Source organism: Lycorma delicatula, chromosome 8 (genome assembly GCF_047948215.1).
Source record: "Lycorma delicatula isolate Av1 chromosome 8, ASM4794821v1, whole genome shotgun sequence".
Classification (NCBI taxonomy): domain Eukaryota; kingdom Metazoa; phylum Arthropoda; class Insecta; order Hemiptera; family Fulgoridae; genus Lycorma; species Lycorma delicatula.
In genome coordinates this window covers 39546147-39569163 of record NC_134462.1, presented here as the reverse complement: position 1 = coordinate 39569163, position 23017 = coordinate 39546147, and the positions used below count along the sequence as shown (strand labels likewise).

General features: G+C 30.1%; 1 long non-coding RNA gene across 1 annotated transcript in view; it reads right to left on the bottom strand.

Moving 5' to 3' along the window:
* Positions 1–219: 219 nt before the first annotated feature.
* LOC142329065 (uncharacterized) overlaps positions 220–23017 on the bottom strand; it is a 141403-nt gene continuing 118605 nt past the window's right edge. The window contains exon 3 of the long non-coding RNA XR_012757420.1: positions 220–341. This is a non-coding gene — a long non-coding RNA (uncharacterized LOC142329065). The remainder of the gene's footprint in view (positions 342–23017) is intronic.

Here is a 23017-nt window from a genome sequence, read left to right as displayed (position 1 = left end):
AAGACATTTTTGAGAACTGCTCTCTGTGAAAGTTATAAAAAAATAATCAAATACAACTTCCAGAAGAAAGATGTCTTTCAGGAATGTCAATTCCTAAGATACCTTTTTCTTTATTGGAAATGGAGCATTTAGTCTTCATAAACACCTACTTCGATCGAATGGAGGCCATAGATTAACAATAAAACAAAGAATTCTTACCGTCTATGTACATCTGGCACATATATCGAATGCATGTTGGATAAACTCAGCAATAAATAGAGAAGTTTTCATCGGTCTATAAATTTGGAACCCAATTTTGCTGTAGACATTTTCAAAGCTTGTGTGGTCTGCATAATTTTGTCCTGCAAACAGATGGTTATGAGGTAGAATACACTTACTTTAATTATATTGCGAGGTAACTGCAAATAACGTGAGACACATAATTTGTGATTACTTCGAAATAGATATTGTGTCTGTAAAAATTTCAATTGTCAGAAATATAATTTTTTTTTACAATATTAAACATTTATGACTGTGTCTATACTAATTCCCCTGTGCAAAAAATTATTATTCATAATATATAATTAATTTCTATATATTTTTAAAGTAAAAACAACACAATTTACCACCTTAAAAAAAAGGTTTTAGCGCCTAATAAACCTTCCGTATTAGCGAAAAATATTACTTTTGATGAAAGTCTAATTTTCAACTTTCTAAACTCAAATAAATTATTTTTGACATGAAATTTTTTAAATAAAAATAATCGTTTGAAATATTTAAAGTGAAAAAATTAGTTTGATTTTAATGAATTTAGATTTTCACATATAATTTTGTGAATTTTTAAAAAACTACGTTATTTATCTTCTGGTGCTACTATTTGGATTAATTTTCTAAGAAATAATATAACAAAATGTTTTTTACAAATTGGAGAAAGTACAGAATAGAAACAAACAGTTTTTTGATATAAAGATCTATATTTTAAAATTACAATCTCCGTCTTGGCTTCGCCCGCGCTATATGTGAATAGAACTTCAAAAATTTGAAATAATTTTTTAGTAACTTCGTATGGGCTCTTGCTCTCAGAGGTATTGTTATTCAACTTATAACATATTTCTCAAAGTTTGAACTTGATTTTGAGCCGAGTGTATGCGCTCCTTTCAAGTTTTTGAGAACATTCTGTACAGATTCACATTGTCTATGATAATGAATTCTAGTAGTCCTTGAAGTATATCTCTTCCTATCTATAACCTTGCCGAAATAGGCATTATGAAAATATTAGTACCAAATTGAAAGTTTAATCTATGCACCACCACTAACCTATGCCGATTATGTGTATGGCTTACCCGGATGGAACTCCATGTTCAGTACATAAAAATTGACAGCACTACTTTGTTCCCGCGTTAATGAGTTGCAGCGAATTACCGTCAATTAGAAAATGACATTAGCTTTTATAAATCACAATAACTTCTAAAGAGATCGATATTGACATAGACAACGATCAATATAGACAATGACATTAAATTTAACAAAAAAGTTGTAGGTTAACTACTTATATAAATTTTTTTTAATGATTTATATAATAGTAAGACTGTTGAGGTTTGAATTGTGGTAAGTATTCCAGGGATAATAAAAAAGCTGTAGGTAACATTTCGTAATAATTATTGTCACAAAGTTTTTACTAGATTTAAGCTAAGGTACTTTGTATTAAGTGAAGTAACTAAAAGTCATAACTAGATCACGTAACCGACAACAAAACAGTAAAGTAACTAGGATCTGAATACTGTTTACTATAATCTCCGTATGCGAACAGTTAGTTCAGTAAGGCAATTTTACTGTCCGTTAATCTAATTTCTACGAAACTTTCTCTACGATATTATAACTTTAGATTTCAAAGTAAATTTATTGTAAAAGTAAGATAATGTAAAAAAATTTTACAAAATATTATATTACAAACTGTAACTTATAACGATTTTTAAAAAACTGATGTGGACACCGCATGACTTCCTTGTACGCCTATTAAATTACATATACACATTTAAAAAAAAAATGAAAAGTATATTAAATTTTACTTCACTAACAACTTCTGATTTTGTTCATATTTTTTTTTTATTCTTATTGAATTATTATTTATTGTAAAATTTTTGTTTACGATGAGAGGTTAATAATTATCCATAAATCAATATATTTAAATTAAAAAAAAAGCAACAAAAAAAAGGAGATGAAGTCTGATTCGAACCGATGTGCCCGAAGATCCAAATATTTCATTAATTAAAATTTGATTTGCCTATAACTCTGGAACCAATGAAAATAAGTACCAGTTATGATATATCATTGAAAGGCTCTCAAAGAGGGCTTATTACTACAGTAAAGAAAAAGTCCAAAATCCAAATGTATTTGGATTTTGGGCTTTTTTGAATACTTTTGATTCAGTCGATTGTAATCAAAATGGGAGGTGCACAACTAGATATTACAACAGTCCTAAATCCAAAATTTTAACATCCTACGGGTAATCGTTTTTGAGTTTTGTGAAATACATACGTACGTACAGATGTCATACCGAAACTAGTCAAAATGGATTCAGGGATGGTTAAAATGGATATTTCCGTTGAAATCTGAAAACCGAAATTTTTCGCGATCACAATACTTCCTTTACTTCTTACAAATGTCAGTAGAAGATGCAGTAAGTACGAGTAAAAGAAAAAAAAAACATAACGAGAATTATTTGAATAATGTATGATATAAAATAGTCACAAAATTTTATTTTTCTGCTAGGATTATCATAATTAATTTTGAGTGTTATTTTCTGTTCTTTCTAATATTTTCATTAAAATTTGTAGTTGACCCAATTCGTAGTGCCTGAAAATATATTAACACAAAACTTCATCTTAACTCAAATTTTGAGTTAAGCAATTTTACTCTCAAATTTTACAATTTTAATTCTCAACATTTTTGACAATGGAGGCATTTCCATACACATAAACTACAAATGTTAGAGTGAAAATGCTAGGAAAGGTAGAAAATAATACTCAAATCAAATATGAAATGAATTAATTAAAATGAAACTGAGAAAAATCCAGTTTGATGAGTTGACACATCAAAGTAAAGAAAGACAAAAACGATACATAAAAAAAATTGTGTACATAGTAAGTAAAACGTACACATAACAGATATTTAAGACTAATTTATATTGTCCAACAAGAACGAAATTATCCCTGAGACGGATAGAATAATCGAGCTAAATAAATTTTTTTAATTTTTTTTAAAGAGATTGATATGCGATGGGATTGATTTATTGATAAATATGACAAACACTAATATTATCACTGCTTTTTTTTCTTTGAAAAGATTCATTGAGAAAGTACAATTTAATTGTTTCCTAAATAGATTAATAATAAAAAACAAGAACAAAATTAAAACATTTAAGAATTTTTTAATTCTTAATTTATAGTCAATTCAAGTAGCTGAGCAATGCTATATCCAACGTTCTCATTTTAGCGTTATATTTTTTTTCATCACATACAGGAAAAAGCTGTCACAAATCAAAAAAAAAACATTTTTTCTTAAAATTATTTACTTAACTTTATTTTAAAAGTATAAACTGCACTAAAACATATTGCTTAAAAATAATTCAATTCATTTACTCCGTTCAAAAAGAAAAAAAAAATTATTTATATGCAAATAATTTAGGTTTAATCAAAGTTAATGAAAAAATTGAATATGAAATATGTCCCCCGGACATTCGGAGACAACTATTACAGCCGCGTTACAGGCTAACCACGTTATTTCGAAGATAAAGTGATAAGCGAAAAACAACAATGCCAACGTAGTTAATATATTAACACAATTAAAACATTACGGAATGTTTTAGTTAAAATGAGATTATTATGGGATAAAATAAAATGTAGAAAAATAAAAATGAATTACACAATACTTACATATTTGTAGTTGGATTTCATTTTCACGTTTTTTTGGGAACGGTAAACTAGGGTAATTTTACAGTCTTTAAGCACTTTCTTTAATAGCTTAATTAAATATATAGTAATGCTATGACGTAACTGATTTGAATTCAAAATACCGTAAAGTACTTTAGTACAGTACAACTTTATAAGAATACATTACAACATTAACGTAACACATCTGAATGTATATAAATTAACACTTAGATTTAAGACAGTTACTTGAAAAGAAGCTATTTTTGTTTGTTTGGAGTTCATATTTCTTTTACAGCTACGTATAATTTTACAGAGCTATATGTATTAGCGTAGTGTTCCACTGTGTCAAGTGGGTGATGGGGAAGAGAGAGGTGGAGCATTTTACTGGTGTGATCACCCCAGATAACGTGGTAGAGACGATGTTGTTCAATAGGCGGAACTGGGATGCTATTAGTAATATGGTCATCCGTATAATGAGAGCTAAGGCAAGAAAAGAGGTGGAAGATGAGGAGGACGTCGAAAACGGAGATTTGAGGTTTCTAGATTAGGGGTTGGGTGGATAGCCAACCCCTTTCAGGAGGCGTGGGATGCCGAGGTTTCTCACGATTGATGAGTGAAAGGGAACTCCAGGAGATTTGTTAGGGGGTTAAAATGAAAAGACCAGAGTCCCAGGTGGAGGGTCCTCTAGGGGGCCCCCCCCCACTTAGAGGCAAGGCATGAAGGAAGACCAGAGTCCCGGGTGGAGGTCCCTCTAGGGGGGGACTTCCGCTTAGAGGCGGAATCCAGTCCCGGCCGACCGGATGGTACCCCGTGCTGGAAACGGCATAGCCGAGTGACAAAGTGACAAAGGCACCCTTGGGATTCAGTCGTGCTTCTCCGGCCTAGGTCCGGTCCCAAGGGGAAACGAATACAAAAAAGAAGTATTAGCGTATTTATTTATTCTGTTCAATTTATTACTAAACGCGGTACACCTAGTTAAAATGTGTTTCAACATACTTACAAATAAATAGAAAAGTTTTTATCTGGTAATAGTTATTTTTTTGGAGGACCCTTCCATCCGCGTTATTTTGAACCGTATTATAGCGGAGTCGTACTATAATAATAATTTTGTACTTAAACAGTTCAGATTTTTTAAAACAATTCAGAATTTATAAAACTGATAAATTTAAAAAGAATTAAGTTCAGGTTTAATATTAATTTCACGGAATTCAAAATTTTCATATAATTAGCTCTTTTCTTAATCCTATAATAATAATAATGGATACAAATAGATTCAGATAATTTTATTACATTTGAAAATATTTTTTTTTATCATTTTCCTACGAAAAGAAAAATATTTGAGGAATTTAACGATAAATTTGAGAGTGAAATAACTATCTTCGTAAGAGAAAATAGAAAAGACTTACTGACTAATTGTTAATTTTGTGAACACCAAAAAATATTAAGAAAAGATATTGTACAATTTAATTTATTATTAGGAGAAAAATTCAGTTTGAAATAAAAATTCAACAGGATTTTGTTTTAAGAATAAAACAGAATATTGAGGAATTAAATATTACGGTAGAGGAACGTACTAAGTTAAATAACAGAAGCAGAGTGACGTAAGCGAGGTGAGTTTTCATGTAGAAAATAAATCTTCTTCTGTAGTTTCAAACATATATATACAGAGAGAGAAAGAGTGGGTTGAGGGAGAAGTGAAAAATTCATCAAATCAGGCAAGTAACTGATGACAAAAAATATGTAAGCTAAAATGGATGCTCACAGATGTAGGATACACACACATATAAGTATAAATTCCTATATATGTATAAACATGCGTATGGTGCGGTGGTTTGTGTATTACTGTTTGTAAAGGAAATAAAAAGAACATAACAAACCGAGAGAAAAAAGATTTCCAGGTAAATATTTTAGATAAAATACAACCAAAGTAATCACATTAGAGAACTAAGACTGTCATGTGTATCCGTTTTTACAAAAGAGAGATGACATATATGACAAATTAGATGTGTAATATTTGATATACACCTGAGCACGCAACCACATAATACTATATACCTGTTAGGTAGAATGATATCTCTTGGCGAACAAAATTACATTATAGTCGTATATACAGACATCACACAAAAAGTGAGCGACGTTTGTATTTACTATATAGGAAAATAAGCCTACGCAACCAGTATGTATTAACAATATAATACCTTGCAATAAAATATTCACTGTAATATTCTCTCTACTTTTGATATTTTGTCCCCGTTCCCCCTTAAATAAGCTATTTAGAGATAGATGTTTTTTTACTACTTGTTACTCATATACTATTGAAAAAATAACATTTGTTTCAAAGACGTTTTTTTGATATGTAATAAAATTGTATTTCAAATAGTAAATAAAATTCTAAAGACCTTATTTCTGAGATCTTAGAATCTCCTTTCTTGTAATTATCATTTTGGCTTCAAGATTACCAGATTATCATAAATTTTTATCTTTAAACGTTGAAATTATTTGTAAAGATATCTTAGTGGGTGTCTGATCTAATTGGAACCAATAAAAAAAATTATTTTCCTAGGAAACGCGGTTCAAGAAATACTCTGAACTGCGTGACCAGTTTAGAATACTTCCTCAACGCAATAATCACATTCCACGGAGAATTTCAGGTCAGCGCGCAAAAGTATCCCTTCAAATCTCCGTTACCGGAATGGAACTGGCTCAATTCCTAGCCCAGTTCCCTGTATTTTCGATAGGAAGTGAAAAAGCGGTGGGTGTTTCCGCACCTGTCATATCTGTCCCCTTGTACATCTCTTTCCTCTTCCGGGCGAAGAAATCCAGGGACAGAAATTCGGCCAATAGACTGGCGGCATAGCCCGAAATGTTCCTTACCCGCAGCATACCAGAAGAAAGAAAGCCCTGTGCACCCTACTAAAAATCGAACGGGCCCTCCCGCTTTCCAACGCGACAAACTATACTGAAGTTCCCTACAACTCGACCTGGAATAAGATCCTCTGCTTTAATGTGCGGGAATCCCCGATGCTGGTCACTATCTGACAAATGGCAGGAGCTGTTTTTCTCAACGTTGATCGACATCTCGCTAATGTGCGTCTGAAACGTGTCGCTCTAATCTAGCCACATCCAAGGTACTTAACTGCAGATGTAGTAGGATGGACTACTGTGGTACCAACCCTAAACGGATCGGGGTCAACCTGCTTGAGACAAAGACTTTTCTCCAGTGAAAGCTAAAGTCCAAAACGATAATTTTTTGGTGTGAAACAATAATATCTATCGCCTTGTTCCCAGTGTTTATCACCGCCCGTTCTCTTCTGGCCGTCACACGTGCCAACCGTAGGCTGTTTTAACTACTCATAACAACTAAAGGCCTGATGTTACGTGCTACACAAATTTTTCCGTTCAGAATCAATCATTCTTATTTTATGTAAAATTGGTGTTACGTCTTCAACAATAATACCACCGCTTCCATTTGTGTATTTTATTCCATTGCCGCATTGTTTCTCCCAAAGTCAACATGCTTTCTTGATGTCCTTTTTCTCACACACAAACACGCGCACACACTTTCACTCTCTCACCCTTGTAATTAACTTATCTCTTTCTCCATCTATTGTGATCCATCTGAAGGTTCTACTTCTATGGTTTTTTTTTGAAGTACTTTGTTTAATAAAGCTTACAGCACCTGAAATATATATATATATTTTTTTAAACCTGCAATATATATTTTTAATCTTCACGCTAAAATACTTGGCATATCACAACAACTATAAACTTCATGGTAATAAAATTTTACAGAATAAGGTAACAATATAGAAAATTACTATTTAAGTTAATACATTTAATAGTGACATTTTAATATTATTAACTAAAATCTCCATTAACTAAAATCTTTCGTTATCAATCATCTGATACCTTCTGAAAACATCTGACATAGACTCAAATGTACAACTTGAAAGGTTATCAAAAGTAAATTACAATTTTTGGTAACCTACATTTGATTTAAGAAAAACGTTTAAATATAAATTTAACTTCATCGTAATTAGAATCGTTAAATCAGAACGAAAAAACATTCAAAAAGTCGAATGGTTTTCTGATTTTACTCACTGGAGTACGCATATCACTAGGTATTATATTTAACAGTTGTGAAACATTCAAAATATATATATATCACTAAATAATTTCCTTTTTTCATATTGGTTTATTAATCAACCCAAATTTTGAATGTTTCACAACAGTTAAATGTAATACTAGTGACATGCGTTCTATATATATATATTTATATATACACATATATTTCAAAAGGATTTCTTGTAGCAGAATCTATTTTTCTAATGTATAGAAAAGAGAAATGTTTAATTTGAAAAAGACCTGAAGATAATTGGAATTGAAATAATCGATTAGTTGTTTTTATTCTATTGTAGCAGGTATCAACGATAAATCCCGTTGACACTCCTACTAATCCATTCTTCTTCCTGTCTTAGTGTAATGGATTTTAAATGTGTATCTGACCACAAGCCGACGGAGCCATCTATAACGTAGCTTTAAATCAAAAGGAAAAGGAAGAGATAACGAGTATTGCTCGTTATGGGTAGTAGAATAGATACGTTTGTGGTAGTTGGACTGTCACCTACAGTATCACGGGAGGTCAGCTCCCCGGTTATAGATTGGTTCTTATAATATAACCAGTCCATCAAATTTAAAATTATGAGGTTGCTATTTAAAACTTATTCAATAATTTTTTTTAATTTACGTTCATCTCATCTTTATATAACGTAAAAATAGGAGTTATTTTTTTAAATATTAGTCAACAAATACGTATTATAATTTATAATTGTACGGAGTACAACTGTTTAAAAGAAAAAAGTGTTTAAAACGGAGTACAAATGTTAATTTTCTTTATTAATTTTAAATAAAAAATTAATTTTCACCTCAAAATAAACACTTAATTTTTTTCTTTTAAACAGTTTTACTCCGTAAAATAACGAAGTTTAATATTTTGTCAACTAATATTTAAAATTTCGAATTAAAAATTCAATCCTAAAAATTTCGAATTAAAAAATTCATTCATGGTAAAAAGTAAAATAAAATTAAACTACATTCTAGTAATACAGTGTAGCCTTTAAAACGTTACTAAGAGCTTTATTGTCTGATTTCACTTAAATCTTGTAATTTCATAACTACCTTTTCCATAAAAAAAGGATGGTGCGTGGGATTTTTTGTTTGTTTGATATACGGACGCAGAGCGGACCACGAGGTGCGCAGCGCACGAACGATTCATTCGTTCGAACGATTTATACTTCTTTATACGAAAGATTTATCTAAAATTATATTTGTGTTTTGGGGGAATGAAGCATAAACCATGTCACATTTTCCTTGTGGGCCGGAATTTTTTCTAGATCAGACCAATTAGTTTCAAATCATACCAAATTTCATGGATCTATTTTAAACGCTTTATTTTTATCTAAACTGGTAATCTCATTGTCTGGATTTCTCAACTATAAAGCAATCTAAACTTAATTGTTTAATTAACATACAATTAAAAAAAAATTCTTCATAATTTTGTAGGTTATAGTAATTGAATTCTATACCGTATGAAATTCCTCCTTCAATATATTAATGTAATTTTCAACACCTCTTTTTCTTCCTTTACTCTTGGGTAATTTAAAGATACATAAAATATTTAATTTCTAATATCAGCTTACAGATTCCATTTCCGTAATATTTAAATCATAATTTTCATCCATTTTTATTTTATTTTTATACAGCCTAAATGCAATATTTCCTGCTCCGGAAAATAGATTCATATCTCTTATCACTTTTAAAGAACATAATAATTTACATAGATTTACGGTTAAATTTTAACAACGAATAATGCCAAATATATAGTATTATAATAGTAAGTACTAATGCTTAGATTGTATGAAAGGAGCCGTAGGACATATTGCGCATCGTCCAAGAACGCAAACCCGGTTGGGCAGTAAATCTGCCTGAAGCATCACGTCTCAATGATTTACTACACAGTTCTGTAGGATACGCAGTTTTCCCTGATCTCCATTCAAGTGTAACTTGGTAGTTATACATTTCTATCTGCAACACTCATTACCTAAATATAATGGAATAACCTGAGAGCGCTTAGAGATTTTATTATTAAATCAATCCTTAATAGTAACCAAGATATTTATATGAAGAATATCGTTTATTATTTCCGATAAGAAATTTAAAAAATGTGCACGCATTTGACTGAAGATAATAAATTAAAATATAAAAAAAATTTGTACTAAGCATATTTAAATAAAAAAATAACACACAATTAGGCAACTAACTCGGTTCGTGTTTGTTTATTCGAGTACCTGAAAGATCGCTAAACTGAGTTCTGAAGAATAATTTTTTATAGTAAACTTATTTATTCGTCAATTAGTCAATTACTTTGAACAACAAGAATTTCAGAAAAGGCTACTCCCTCTTGACGAGTTGTACTTTTTTTTTTTAATTTTGAATTATAAGAGTTATGCTAAATAATTTAATAAGATTTAAGTTCTTATGACAAAATTTATAAAAAATATTCTTATTAATTTATTTTTTTTACATCAAATAATTTCGTAATATTTCTATACTAACAAACCTTGTGAGCGTGTGTGAGCGCGCATATTTAGTACCAAATTACATTAATTAAAAAAGAAATAACATAAACAATTTTATATATACAGTAAATATCGTTTATAGTGACTTCCAAGGAACTGACGATTTTAAGTCATTATAGCCGATGTTTAGATAGCTTAGTGGTACTACTTTAATATGCCATCTACATGGGCATTTTAATACACTAAAATAATAATAACTTATTTCCGTAATAAAATAATATAAAAGAAATAAAAATATGTAATAATAACTACAAATACGTTAGAGTAAAAGAAGATAGAGAAAAACTGTAACCCACCCAGGTCTAGTGGTTAGCGCGTCTTCCCAAATCAGCTGATTTGGAAGTCGAGAGTTCCAGCGTTCAAGTACTAGTAAAGCCAGATATTTTTACATGGATTTGAATACTAGATTGTGGATACCGGTGTTCTTTAGTGGTTGGGTTTCAATTAACCACACATCTCAGGAATGGTCGAACTGAGAATGTACAAGACTACACTTCATTTACACTCATACATATCATCCTCATTCATCCTCTGAAGTATTATCTAAAACGGTAGTTACCGGAGGCTAAACTGGAAAAAGAAAGAATGAAATGTGGTGTATAACTTTTGGAAAATTGTTTCCGACATTATTTTCAAAGCATAAGAAATCTTTTTAAAATACGAATTTGACTAGAAATTATGTGGATTTTAGACATTAGAATATTAGTTTACTTTTTTTAGTAAGTAATACGAAATTACAGTGTATCGTTGGTAGGTTAATTGTCGACGTTATACAAAATTAATTTAATGTTTAAATTATTTCACGGTAAAAATTTAGGATAAATGTCAATTTCTATGATTACTGAATTGAGTACTCAGTTTATTTTGTTTCGTTGTTTCTCTTCTACGCTACAGATGTCTGTTTATTCATATTAAGGAAAAAGAGAGATATAAACAATTTCGCCATTTTAAAAACATAACACAAAACAAATGATAATTAATTTTTATTTCAATTCTGTTTAAGAACGCGCGGTTTGATGTCTTAAATTTCAATTGTTCCCATGAAAAAACATTTTCCTCTTTGAAAATTTAAACACATTACATTACATAGTATTACAACACGAACATTTCGTGTTGTAATACTATTTTTGCAAGTTCTTTACTAAGGCAAAACAAACACTCTTTGTTTCTTCCTTAGAAATTTCTGTAAAACTGAGAAACCGGCAAACGGTTTTCATTGCCGCTAAAACTTCTGGAAGATTTGGTCAGAAAGAACCGATGGGTTCTTTTTCGGGGGTCATTTTAAAAAAAGACCGGATTCATCAGCATTATAGATTTTTTCGTATAGCCCTCTTTTAATTTTGGCCAAATGGTTTCTAGCCATTTTTCTGACACGCCGGTTGGAGTTGCTGCGTCCTCGCTGCTTAGTCTCCCCCACACAATATCGTGACGCTGATGGAACCGTTGTATCCAAGCAGAAGTTATTTCACGTGTTTACCGAATTTTTCAGAAAAATCATACCTTAGTTTGCAATATAGGGCCGCTAAACCGAAGCCCTGTGACATTTATAGCAATTTACAGCGCTTGGTCTTCATCATTATGTTGATCAGACCGTAATTTTTTTTATTTCGTAGAATTTGTTTAAAATTTTTTTTTTAAATTTTTTCACGGTTCTTCCATATCACCGATTTTGTCGAATGACCCACGTCTAATTCATGGACAGCCCTTATTACTTTCACCCTTCTCTAACCGCTTATGTGCGCCTTTCCCTCTATCGTGAATGTTTTTCGCGAAGTCATAATTAAATCACTATTAAATGAATTACACAGTATACGTAAAAAAAATACTGTACCCGCACAATGATATGATACGCTTACAGCGAAATATTAATAACTACTGAATGTGGGTGCTGCAGTTTACAATAATCTGGTACAGGAAAATGATATGAAAAACAAGAACCATAGTAAATATGCAGGTAAAAAGGAAAAGGTAACCGTCAAATTATTTCTGTAGCTGCAATGTAGATATACTACGTTACTATGAATCACTTCCGTCCATCATTATAAGCGATAAAATGTTGCATTGCAGTAGAAAAAATAAGTCATCATAATCGATATGTCACTACAACCGTTGAAACTATAAACAATATACATACTGTATTTATGTATTAACAGCAAACAAAACCAACCAAGAGACAAGTTTTTGGTAACTATATCCAGTATGTCATTATATCTGATATCAGTAAAAACAATACTTACTGTGCATATATACAAATATTTATTCAGAGTCTATCACAAAGTTCTTCCGTGATAGATCAGACAGTTGCAGAAGTTCTTCCGGCCCTTTCATTAGTAAAACCTTTTCTACTCGAGAAAATAATGGATAAAGCTCATATAAACATATGTCTTAAAATGCTTCGTTTGCGAGTTACAGATAAAAGCTCAGAAAACAAATTTCATATTCAAAATATTTCAGATATCTCAAAAACTACTGCAGGTACAGATATATTTTATTCTATTTTTCAAGTCAATATCCATAAGAAATCACTAATTCTGCCCCTTAATTAATGTCCTAAAAATTTCAGTACGATCTCATTTCACCGGAGTAGTTGAAATCCAAGCGAAATCTTTCATTAGCCGTAACTCGCAAATGAAACATTTGACGGCATATGTACTTTTTCCATTATTTTCACAAGTAGAATAGGTTATGAAAATTCCGGATGAACGTCGTGATACATACTGTATATAAATGCGAAAGTCCTCGCTTGATTCCCCATCAGCTCTTTTCCCCGGATGACTAGAATCCAGAAATTTTGCATAATTATTCCTACTAGAGTAAACTTCCTACAAAGCGATTCTTTTCACTGTAGACAATTATTTTAAGGAGAGCTTCTAGAAAACGTAATGAAAACTTATTTTAATTAACTTAATTATTTAATCCTAAGAAATTACATTGATTAAAGGTTGTAAAAAGATAAGAACGGAAGTACAGAACTCTTAAAACCTGGAAAGTATATAAATATTGCTATAGAAAGAATGAGGTTTTTTATTTATTTCTAAGAGGATAGAAAGGGATCCAGAAGATGATGATCACGATCATCATGATAGTGATAGTAGGTGACGATGATCATCATCGGTATCTTCGTCACTGACTCCCTCAAATCAAATTATCTTTTAACCTAGATACCTACACGAATGAGTTTCGCCATTTTTAATCCAAAGAGGTCGCTCAGGAAAAGTAAGAAATAATCACTAGAACTACTTTTCCCTAAGGTGTTTAATTAGTAGTGGGTTTAAATATGATCCCATATTCAGAAGACCTAAAAACTTGGCGTGGAAGATATCCTTAACTAATAATCTGTTTCGCTAAGAAGGAATTTTTTCCTCACTTTTTCTTGGAAGTAAAAATTAATACCCACTAATCTCTACGGAAAATAAAAATTATTGTAGTAAAAAAAACCTCACATAATAACTTCAAAAATTTATTACCGATATATCGCCTTTTTTTTATTAAAGGTGGGTTTTGTTGTTAATCTACATTTTTCGATTTAAGTGAAACAACAATTTACCTTTTAAATAGTTTTAATATTATCAAAAGGTAAAAATTTCTGTTTTCGTTTTATTTATGAAGTGTTATTTATTAGTCGTATCGAAAAGCGAAAAAATGTTTTATCGTATAAAAACATTTGTTAATATTATGTTTCGAGAATCATTCAGTTTCTTAAGGACCTGGATCTGAAAATTTCTGGGGTTATAATAGTTTAAATTGAGGTAAAGCGTGAAAAATTGTTAACTTTGCTTTCAATCATGAAGGGAGTGGCAGAATATCGCGCTCAGAACAGAATACGATTTAGTCCCTTTTGATGACTTTAAATTGAATTTTGAAGTAATCAAAAGTAAAGTTTAAAATAATTACAATGAATTAATTCTGTAATGCGATCTTCAAATAGAGAAAGCAGTGTAACATTGAAGAAACAACTAAATACTGTTAAATTAAATAGTTCGGTAAGCGTAGAGAATGTCACAATAATTACCAAAGTTGAACAACGCAGACGTGAAAGAAACCTAGTAAAATAGATAGTTAACAGACGCGTAGTACAATGAAGCCATAAATGAAAGGAGGGAAAAAGGAATAGGAATAGGCGTCTAAGAAAAATTATTCAACGCCCAACCTGAAATAAAAATGAAAAAGGATAAAATTTCACATTCCAGTAAATATTTTTTAAAAGTTAAATAGAACTACGAAATTACAAGAGAATGAATTACACGACTTCCCTTTATACCATAATTAAAAAGATTAAAATAGAAAACTGGGTTTGTAACTTGAGTTAAAATTGCTGAAAACCAAAAATTACAAGTAAATGAAGAACAAAATATCAATATAGCAAATTAATTTGTATATACAGTAAAAGCCGGTAATAAATTTCATAAATTTCCCAGCTACGCCAGTCAGGTTATTCAATTCACTGCTTAACGTTTTTATCTTGTAAATAAAATTTAATGGGTTTAGAGTATTAGGAATTTCGGGTTATGAGTTTACATTGGAACGGAAATTAAGATATCTAATGACATTATTATTAAATAAAATACGTTCTGAGCAATAAAAATTTGAGATTGTGCAAAGAAACGTTTTTTTACATTTTGGAGGCTTCCATACTCTAGGGAATGCAAACGAATAAAATTAATTTAAAAAAATATAATCTCCAATTGGTTATAATAAATATAAAAATATATTTTTTAAAACTGTTTAAAAAATACAAAGATGCACCTGCAATTCTAAATAAACAATGTTGTCATTTTCTAGGAAGGGGTGAACATTTTTGAATAATTTTTTTAAAGAAATACCTAAGGTGGTATGATGATGATGATTAATGCTTGGTGATTACGGTGATTGTGGTGGTGGAGGTGCCGGTGAAGAGGGCTATCAAAAAATGTAAGATTTTTTATATACTAATTGCAATGGGCAACTTGCGAGATGGATTTAAATTAAATTAAATTATAGTTATAAATATAATAAATGGTACTTATTTTCATTGATTCCAAAGTTATAGCCAAATAGAATTTTAATTAATGAAATATTTGGATCTTACAAGGCAACACCGATTCGAATCAGACTTCAACGCCTTTTTTTTAACTTTTTTTTTTTTTTAATTGAAATATATTGATTTATTAATAATTATTAACCTCTGATTGTAAAACAATTTTCACGATAAATAGTATATTAAACGATTAATAGTATATTCAATAACAATAAAAGAAGAAAAAAAATGGAAATATATCAGAAGTTATTAATGAAATAAAATTTTACGTACTTTTCATTTTAAAAAAAAAATGTGTATATGTAATTTAAAAGGCGTACAAGGAAGTCATCTGGTGTCCACATCAGAATTTTATTGTTAATTATAAGTTAGGTAACATTTTTTTTTTAGACTTATTTTTACTTTCCTGGCATCATAGCTCTAGAAATACGCTGCAAGAAGGGAAAGTACGGTAATCAGTCAAAAAGTTAGGAACAGGTTTTTTTTTAATTTTTCGACTTTTATGACCCAGGGACATCAAAAAACAAAAAAAAATCAAGTGGGGGTAATTCGTACGTACGTATGTACGTATGTTTTGGGGTATTTGAAGCTTAATTACTTTTGACTGGATAGGCAAATTTTCTACTGAGATTTATAAATATGGGGAAATTTCTTGGTAAAAATGTGGGGTTAACATTTCCAAGTGGTGGGGTAAGATCAATTTCTCAAAATTTTACTAACAACTCCACTTTATTATATTAAGCTCAGTAATGCGCGCATGCTTAACTTACCAATTTTTTTTTAATTTTTCCTCAAAAATACCCCGTTTCAAAAATCGAAAAAAAAAAATTTTTATTCATTGCATATTTTTTTAATGTATAATCTATAGATAGTAGTACTGCAAACGACCCCAAAAAAATATTTTGGCCCAGTATTGGATGGGGAGCCGATCCAATACTTTTAATAATATTAAAAGTTTAAATAACAAACTTTTAGTAATAATAAATATAACAATAAAATTTCATCATTATTCACCTAATAGTCCAAAAAAAATCTTAGGTAAATTTTTATTGGTTGTACATTTTTTAGTGTTTTTTTTTTTTTTTTAGTTTCTTCCATTTAACATAATAAATGTATAAAAGTTAAAAATCTTTCTTGGGAGGTGGTGATTTTGGAGATGTAAAAGCAGAAAAAGACTCCAAAAAAAAGAAATCTTAGATAACTTTTCTCATATAAAATTATTTTTCCATAATATAAAATAAATAATCACTGCCAGGAAAGTATTACAAATTTGTTGTCAGCTTCTTTTTATTTTTATAATAAATATTTAATATCATGTAAACTGAAAATAAAGAATGTGTGAAAAATTTGTTTAAACTCTTTTAAAACACATATACTTTTTAAATTCAGAGTTAAATATATCTGCTAAAAGCGTAAAAAACAGGTAAAATTTATATTACATATTTATAAGAAGTTCCTTCCTCTTAACTGCTGAAAACTTTTAAAGTAGTTTCCTTGCCCTAGATTGAGTAAAGAAAAAACTATAAAGAGGAAAAAGTACACAACAAAAGTATGAAACTTTCTTATGAAAAACTTTTGTAGTTCTATTTGTTCTAAAGCGCATTTTTTTGTATTCCTTTTTGTACAAGGATCCCGAATTATTAAAAACGAATGTTTAAAATCATATTTAATTCAATTTTACTTCTGAAGACTGTCAATCATAAAAACTTAATTTTTTTTGAACCGTCAAAAAACCTGTTACATACATTATTAAAATCTTTTTAAAAAAATCGTTAAGCATTAATTTTTTTCCTATATTTCTAATACACAGAAGTTTTAGAGCTACGATTAATCATAGCTAAACCTTTACTCGTTTCAATTTTTAGTTTACGATTAATCCATTGGGATTTTCTTCTACTATAAGGAAACGAAACAGACAAAAACAAATAAATTGATAGATTTTTAAAATTTTTCTCCGTTATTATAAGGAAAAAATAATATTACAAGAGGTAATACTTACAAATCTAAGATAGAACATTGATTTATACATATAAATCGAAGATTATATATCACCTTATTTTAATTTTAGCACAAAAATATAAACTTTAATTATATTATATAAAAAGACCATGCGATAGAAAGATTTATATATTTGTTTTGTAAATAAAAATGTAAATGCAAGATATTAAAAATAAAAAAAATCGTATATTTAACGAGCTGTATAAAGAAATTGGGAATAACAAATATAAAGAAATATTTCCGCTTTCTAAATATTTGCTATCACAAATAATACGGCTTTGGTTGGTCCAGGTGTGGCAAAATGTATGAAATGCATGTTTCTTCTTAACTTAAACAAATGGCTTTTCACTTTGTTTTGTTTTACCGTTTGTTTTTCTTTTAAGGAAAGCTCGACAGGGTATTGTTCTCGTTTACAATCTCCCTTCTGCGCTACGTTGCGTCAGCATGTACATGTTATATGTGGTTCGTATACTACAATTCATACATGTGCTACTTCATTAGCTTTACAACGCTGCATATATATAATGAAGTTGTGTACAGTGTACACGTATATAAACACACTCGCATATTACCATATATATTTGTATTTCTGTTAAAATTATATGCCATTATTACGGTGTAGTGTGATCCTAGACAGAATAAAACTATAAACCTTCTTTGTTCATTAATTCAACCACACTACCTGCGGGAAATTTGTTTATTAAAGGTTTATCAGCTTTTACTTTTATTAATATTCAAATATGTATCTAGATACCTGCAATTATATATTACATATAATTTAGACACGTAAAAAACATATGTTTTTTTTTTTTTAGATAAATGTATAGCCACTGGACAAATTCATAGTCGGCCTACCACTGCATTACAAAACGGAACAATTTTGTTTGCGAGTTCTGATAGATAATTTTAGCTGGTATTTGATTCAGATCTCCAATTTCAAAATCAAGGAAGAAAGAATGAAGAACGAAAATAAGTAATTGAAAGACACAAAACGAAAAAATATACCCCGGGAAATAATTCGTGAATCACTGCGATACCATTTAAAGACAACAAAAAATTTATGCGCCAAGCAGTATATAACTCAACCCAATTTTTCGATAGTATCTTGATTATGAATATTGTGGATTTATGGATTGTAGTCCAAGATATAGGAGTCGCTTATAGATGAATAATTCGGTTATTCATTCTATATATAATTAAGAATTTCAGATAAGTCTAAATTAAGAATGACAATATCTGAAAATTGTACAATCTTGAATAATTTTAAACACGGAAAAGAATAAAAATCGTATAATACTTTTATATCTAATGTTGTGGGATAAATAATTTTACTTTTTCGAATATAGCTCTATTGCTGATGTGTAACAGCTGTAGCTGTAAAGGGAAAGTATGTAGATCCAAAAGTTTGTGTCAGATTTTTTGCGAAAGTCGACGTTTCAGAAACGTGAAAACTTGCGAAATTGGTTTTAAGTTCAAAAGACTAAAAAAAATTCATAGAAATTTCCGGAAGAGGTATATAAGTACGTGAATTGGCCAGTATTTTGATTAATATCTCTGGACTGGCTCAACATAAATTCTTAGAAATGCCTCAAAAATGGGTTTCTTGTTATCCGCGCCGTACTTTTTTTTTATGAACTATTCATGAATTTTTGTTTTGTTTCTTTCCACGTACTCGCTGAATCTGGAACCGACAACCACACAAACAAAAGACTAGCGGTTTTCCACTAGGGCTTTGCGAGTTTACAGTAAAGCAGGACAACTTTTAGCTCGTACTGTCGTCTCACTCAAAATAACAACGCTTTTCAAGAACGAGTTTACACTGTACACGGACATTAACAGAACATCAACTTAATTTCACAAATAAATATACAATAGTAGAATATTAATAAAAATATGCAAACCAAAAAGTACAATAACAAACTAAAAAAAAAAACAAAATAGTGAAATAAACATTTGTTTTGTTTTTATAACATTTTATAATTAGGCCATCAAAATCAGACTTCCGGTACGGAGAAAAGAACCTATGAAGTTCTTTTGAAAACTGCACTACATTTAACATATTCTACACACTTAACTAACCAAATCTAACCCAAATAATTCTTTGAATAACGAAACATTATTGTGCAGGCACATTTATTTTTGTGTAGAACAACGAGATATTAACATTGCGTACAAATAGACGCATAGCCTATTTGTCTATTGTAAAGACAAATATCTGTATTGTATAAATTGTATTTGTCTATTGTGTAGTCAGTTTGTCTATTGTACAGCGATGTGGTGTACACATCGCTGTGTTAACTCTAAGCCGTACAGGCTAACATAGGAAACAGTTTTACAAAATTATTTATTTTTATTGCTTAATCACTTGATACAATGATTTAAATGTCATTATATCATAATTTTATATAAATAAAATAACAAAGGTACAGAGCGAGAAATAACAAAAAAACAGGATGTGGGACAGTTAACAAAAATGTTCCCAAAACATTTCTATATTTGAGGCTTTGATGGTATTAAATTTAAAAAAAAATTAAAACGAAGGATGAGTACATTGATTATTTCAGATTTTTACTTTTTGTATAGTTGTTCTTGTGTAGTGGAAAATTGAACTTTAGTACTATGAAAATAGTTAAGTTATTTAAAATTCCAAAGATTTAAGTCGATCGGATAAGTGGAGAATATTCAGCATTATTTCTCAACAGTTTTTGCCCCATTTTGAAAATCCGTGGACCAAAGAAGTCGAAATTTAAAAATATTTGGCTATACGTATCCCAACTTTGATCTTATTTTCGATCCCATCGAAGAAGGGGCATTATGATAACCATATCTTTTTGTCAATCCCTTACCGTGATAAGGTATATAACTATAAGTATAGATCATACATATTTTTAGTAGTTTACGGGGTGCGCCTACCCATTTTAGCAAATATGTGATAAGTGAGCGGTTGGGACACGTAAGTTGGTGGTGTATGGTACCGCGCTTAGTCCGTTCACGCTGTTAGGTAAGCTTTAAGAGCTATTTAGGATACTGGTCGCTAAACTGTTTCGAGGCTCAGTAGCCGTTTGTGGCACAGACATTTGGTCGTATGCTTTAGGGCGACCGAATGGGGTGGGGGCGGGAGAAATGGCAAGCAAATCAATTATACCTTATCCCGGTAGATGTTGGCCAAACGTAAGAGAAAGATTCAGAACATCAAAATAAAAAAAAAACGTTCACGTGGTAAAACGTTCTATCTTCCTTCTTTCTACGTCTGTCCGCTATTCAGTCTTTTCAATAAAAATGTTTTAGATATTTTAATGAAATTTGGTGAATACCCAACGTTTACAAAATTAAATAGGTTTTAAAATGTTACTTTTGGAAATTAAAAATGGCAACCATTAAAATGTTCTAATCATTGATTGATCCCTAAATATTAGTTTTAACAAATTTTGGTTTTATTTTAAAAAAAAAAAAAGCTGACAACACAGTTGTAGGACTTTCCTATCACGCGGCTAAAACCGTGTTCCGCGGAACTCACTAGAGAAAGGGATAATGGCGCTGAACACCGTTGGATGAAATGTATTAATTATTGAAGGATATTATGTTGAAAAATAACAATTTTTTGAAAATATAAATTCTCATTTCCACTATTAGGGCGAGAACTTTTCAGATCAACCTTGTATTCTGAAATATTTTTTTGATATTAAAAAGGTAGCTTATGGAAAAAAGATGTAAAGGGTTGCATAACATTCCTGACTTTGTTTCTGACAGATTTGTATTTCAAATACGCCATAAAATTTTTAAATACTACTAACTTAATTGTGAAATATATATAACACAATAGCGAAAAACATCAAGATATTAAGTAAATAAAAATTGTGTCCGATTTGATGCCTTTTGCCAAGTGATTTGCGTTTCAAAAGTAAAATTATATAACATACGTGAAACGTTACTTGGTAGGATATTTTAAAGAGACTCAACATTTAAAGTGGAATTTCATTAATTTATAAAAATTTCCTAACAATATTTCCCAAATTAATCAGATTACTATTTTAAAAATATACCGTAGTGTTGTTATCACGATGATTTTGAATATAACAACGAATAACATATCAAACATGTTTGCTATTTTCAAATAAAAATTTATGAAAGTTGTGTTACAGTGTTTATATAGATCACCATGTGTTTTAATGATAAAAGAATTATATTAGTCCTTATTAATATATAAATAAACCAAACGTTCGTGTATTAGTCTATAATCGCGAACAGAGATGTTGGCTTGAATAATATAGCGATGTGCCTAATTCATAGATGAAAATGACCATTACCAATTTGTGATGCATTTCCCTATTAAATCGGTCAGATTTCTGTTCTAATTATAATGCAGCAGAACATATCCAGAGATTCAATGTTATATTACGGCATGATAATGTCGGATTAAAAGAAACTATAAATTGCAAACGAAAAAAAGAAAATAAAGAAATCTGAAAATCTATGAAAATGTTATCTAACTTATTGGTCATGTTAATTTATACACATTAAAAATTTTACTAAATTATTAAAAAAAAGGAATGAAAGATGGGACCGACTTATAGAGTTTTGCACGAAGTATAATTTAGTAATTGCCAACACCCAATTTAAAAATCATAATAGAAGAATATACACTTGGAAAAAGCCAGGCGATACTGCAAGGTATCAGATAGATTATATCATGGTTAAGAAAATATTTAGAAATCAACTCGTTGACTGCAAAACTTACCCTGGAGCAGACATTGATAGCGACCATAATTTGGAGATAATGAAATGTAGATTGAGATTTAAAAACCTGAAGAAAAGGTGTCAGATGAATCGGTGGAATTTAGAGAAGCTTGAGGAAGAGGAGGTAAAGAAGATTTTTGAGGAGGACATCGCAAGAGGTCTGAGTAAAAAAGATAAGGTAGAAAATGTAGAAGAAGAATGGGAGAATGTTAAAAAGGAAATTCTTAAATCAGCAGAAGCTAACTTAGGCGGAATAAAGAGAACCGTAGAAAACCTTGGGTTTCAGACGATATATTGCAGCTGATGGATGAACGTAGAAAATATAAGAATGCTAGTGATGAAGAAAGTAAAAGGAACTATCGACATTTAAGAAATGCTATAAACAGGAAGTGCAAACTGGCGAAAGAAGAGTGGATTAAAGAAAAGTGTTCAGAAGTGGAAAGAGAAATGAACATTGGTAAAATAGACGGAGCATACAGGAAAGTTAAGGAAAATTTTGGGGTACATAAATTAAAATCTAATAATGTGTTAAACAAAGATGGTACACCAATATATAATACGAAGGGTAAAGTCGATAGATGGGTGGAATATATTGAAGAGTAATAAATGAATTAGAAAATGGTGTTATAGAGGAAGAAGAGGAGAAACAATACTGAGATCTGAATTTAAGAGAGCATTAAAAGATTTAAAGGGCAGAAAGGCTCCTGGAATAGACG